The sequence below is a fragment of the Halichoerus grypus genome, chromosome 9 (assembly GCF_964656455.1).
Source record: "Halichoerus grypus chromosome 9, mHalGry1.hap1.1, whole genome shotgun sequence".
Taxonomy (NCBI): Eukaryota; Metazoa; Chordata; class Mammalia; order Carnivora; family Phocidae; genus Halichoerus; species Halichoerus grypus.
Window position 1 is genome coordinate 117,435,669 of NC_135720.1, and position 3,319 is coordinate 117,438,987.

The 3,319-nt window shown below is 54.0% G+C and overlaps 1 long non-coding RNA gene across 1 annotated transcript; it reads right to left on the reverse strand.

Moving 5' to 3' along the window:
- Window positions 1-493: 493 nt before the first annotated feature.
- Window positions 494-1,734, reverse strand: LOC118553414 (uncharacterized). The gene is made up of 3 exons (XR_004926024.2): window positions 1,566-1,734; window positions 1,247-1,469; window positions 494-868 (listed from the first exon to the last, which is right to left on the reverse strand). It is a non-coding gene; the product is annotated as an uncharacterized LOC118553414 (long non-coding RNA).
- Window positions 1,735-3,319: the final 1,585 nt, after the last annotated feature.

The window sequence follows — 3,319 nt, forward strand, 5'->3', positions numbered from 1 at the left end:
TAATCCCCATACATTACATCATTAGTTTTAGATATAGTGTTCCATGATTCATTGTTTGTGCATAACACCCAGTGCTCCATGCAGAACGTGCCCTCCTCAATACCCATCACCAGGCTAACCCATCCTCCCACCCCCCTCCCCTCTAGAACCCTCAGTTTGTTTTTCAGAGTCCATCGTCTCTCATGGTTCTTCTCCCCCTCCGATTTCCCCCCCTTCATTCTTCCCCTCCTGCTACATTCTTCTTCTTCTTTTTTTCTTTCTTAACATATATTGCATTATTTGTTTCAGAGGTACAGATCTGAGATTCAACAGTCTTGCACAATTCACAGCGCTTACCAGAGCACATACCCTCCCCAGTGTCCATCACCCAGTCACCCCATCCCTCCCACCCCACCCCCCCACTCCAGCAACCCTCAGTTTGTTTCCTGAGATTAAGAATTCCTCATATCAGTGAGGTCATATGATACATGTCTTTCTCTGTTTGACTTATTTCGCTCAGCATAATACCCTCCAGTTCCATCCACGTCGTTGCAAATGGCAAGATCTCATTCCTTTTGATGGCTGCATAATATTCCATTGTATATATATATACCACATCTTCTTTATCCATTCATCTGTCGATGGACATCTTGGCTCTTTCCACAGTTTGGCTATTGTGGACATTGCTGCTATAAACATCGGGGTGCACGTACCCTTTCGGGTCCCTACTTTTTCAAAGGTCCAGTATTTAAAACTCAGGAGCCACGGAAGGATCAGCAGGCCCTAGCTTTAGGTCCCTCCTTCCCCCTGTCTCTTACCTGCAACGTGGCAGCACTATGCGGAACACGGTAGGTTTCCTGGGAGAGCCTGGCATTTTCTCAGCCTGCACCTGAGAATGACAAGCCCCGTGACCCTGAAATTCCCTCTGACTTACTTGACCGCTTCTAACAGTACAGCCCCCTAGTGTTTTGAACCCACGCAGGGGGGCCTGTGGGGCTTTCCGAGGAGCCAGAGTACACCTGTATTTGTGCAGTTAAAGCTGGAAAGGTGGCCGCAGCCTCTCTGCCAGGCCTCACCCCACTCTCCGTGCCAGTCCCTCCCTCGGATGCGGTCCCCCCCCCCCTCGCCGGGGCAGTGTCTTCCCTGAGCAGCCCTTGCTCTGTGCGTTCCCAGCCCCGCCCGCGGTCTCTAGAGCACAGGGCAAGGGCAGAAAGGGGGGGGCTGCTGGCAGCCGGGGCTCTGAGAGCAGTGGGGCCCGCCCACCCACCTCCCTCGCCTCTCTCCTCCCTCTGCCTGGGCCTCTGAAGCTGCGGGACGTCCTCGGGACCTCGGTGACCAGGTGCGGTGGACAAAGCAGCACTTGGGGAGTGAAGACACCGCCCCGGGCCTTCTCTCTCGGCGCCTGCCGCGTGCCGAACCCGGTCGGAACTACTCCAGCCGAAGCTCGCCGGGACCTGAACCGTGGCGGAAGGTCAAGTCCAGTCCGTGACCTAGGAAAATGGAGGCACGGTTCAACGTGTGTGGTAGAAAAACGAAATCAGGTGTGCACCCCCACGCACCCTCGGGGAGGCTCGGCGGAGACCCACCACCGCAAGATGTGCCGAGGGCTCCCCCTGGTGGGGCTTCCAGCCGCTCCTCACGCCACCGCACTCCCAGCTCGGGCCTCCCGGCCAAGCTGAACAATCTGCCATCTCAGGCAGGACTGGAAGACTTTCATTTGCTGCAGGGCCAAGTTATGACTCCTGGCATCCTCTGTCCTGAAATGACACTCAGTTCCAGGAAGAACTGGCTTCTGGGACAAACTTGCACGGGTGCCCAGTCTGGCCAAGCAGGTAGCCCAGTGTGTCGTGCTCGGGAAGCCGGCCCTTGTCTGCTCTTCAGCCCCACTGGGCCTGAGCGCAGACTGCTAGTGGCAAGGGGAGCCAGGGCCTCGGGGTGGGCAGAGGCTGCTCCTTACCGCCCCTGAATTCATAGCCAAGAGGGGACTCGAGCAGGAACCGGGTCTGTTTATATTGCAAACAAGGCTGATGAGATTCTATGTTTAGATCCCCTTCCGAGCCTCGAGCCTCGGACAAAACTGGTGCAGCAGGATAAGGGAAACAAACTGGGGCCATGCGTGACCCCTGCCTCCCTGTGGAAGCAACTGGAAATCCCCTACTCACCCAAACCAGGGTAGATCTGGAATATTGGATGATTTACTCACTGGGCCCCAAGGACATGGCTACATAATGCCCCTGATGCATCCTGCTATCATATACACCCATGACATATGACACCTCTGGTTGTCCATCCAGGGACCGTCTCCATCTTCCAGTGTTTGCTCTCATATACTCCCTGGCGCAGGATCCAGCCTGGCTTGAGACCCCTAATAAAATGTTGGCATGGAACCCCAAGCAGAAACCTTCTTCCTGTCCTAAAGCTGCCATCCCAGGGCTCCTTTCATGCATCCTCGAGTTGGGTGGGGGACAGCACGCCCTCCCCCGTCCCCATCTCAGGTGACTACTATAGAGCCTCCTCCCTGATCCAGCCTAGAGAAAGTTAGCAGAATATGCTTGGAGGAACTTGTTAGAGTAGCCCCCTACCATGTAGCACGTACAATTAATGCTTGTACAAAAGACATGGACACGTGAGTGAAACAGAACAGATAGCCCAGAGGCTTCCAGTGCGGAACAATGATGTATAAAATATTGGAGAAAATAAAAAATCCATGTTCAACAAGGGGAGAATATACCCACAGATATTCTCAGAAATGGAATATAAAAGCAAAAAATGAATAGGGCTGAAGCTGAGGTCTGTTGGGCTCTGAGTCTTGGAACAGTCAAGGGCAGCTAGGAATTCAAGGCCTGCCAAGTGATGAGAAAGAATTCAATTGTCTGCTTGAGGTGGGGGACCAGAGTCCACGTTCACTGATCAAAACTCCAGGAGCCACGTCTGGCCTGTCCCCACCATCTTCACGAAAATAGATGGATAGGGAGGTCCCTGGATACCCAGATGAGTCTGCACGTGGACCTAACACAGCCTCCTCTTGCCCTGAGTCATGCCCGGGGTCACACCAGGGCAGGAGCCCTGGCTGCCTATAAGACCTCCCTCTGGACAGGCCCCAGCGCCCCAGGGAGAGCAACCACTCAGTCACTGGACAGGAGGATTGAGGAACAGAGAAGGGAGACAGAAAGGAAAAAACAGGAAATGAACGTGGAGGCTGAGTTCGGAACTACACAAAAACATACCGAGAAAGTCCGCCGGCAGCATCAACACTCCGGAGACAGATTCGCGCCAGATGAGGTGAAAAGAGCAACCAGAAGGAGACTTCAGTGTCCTCAAAGAGCCGACTGAACATATA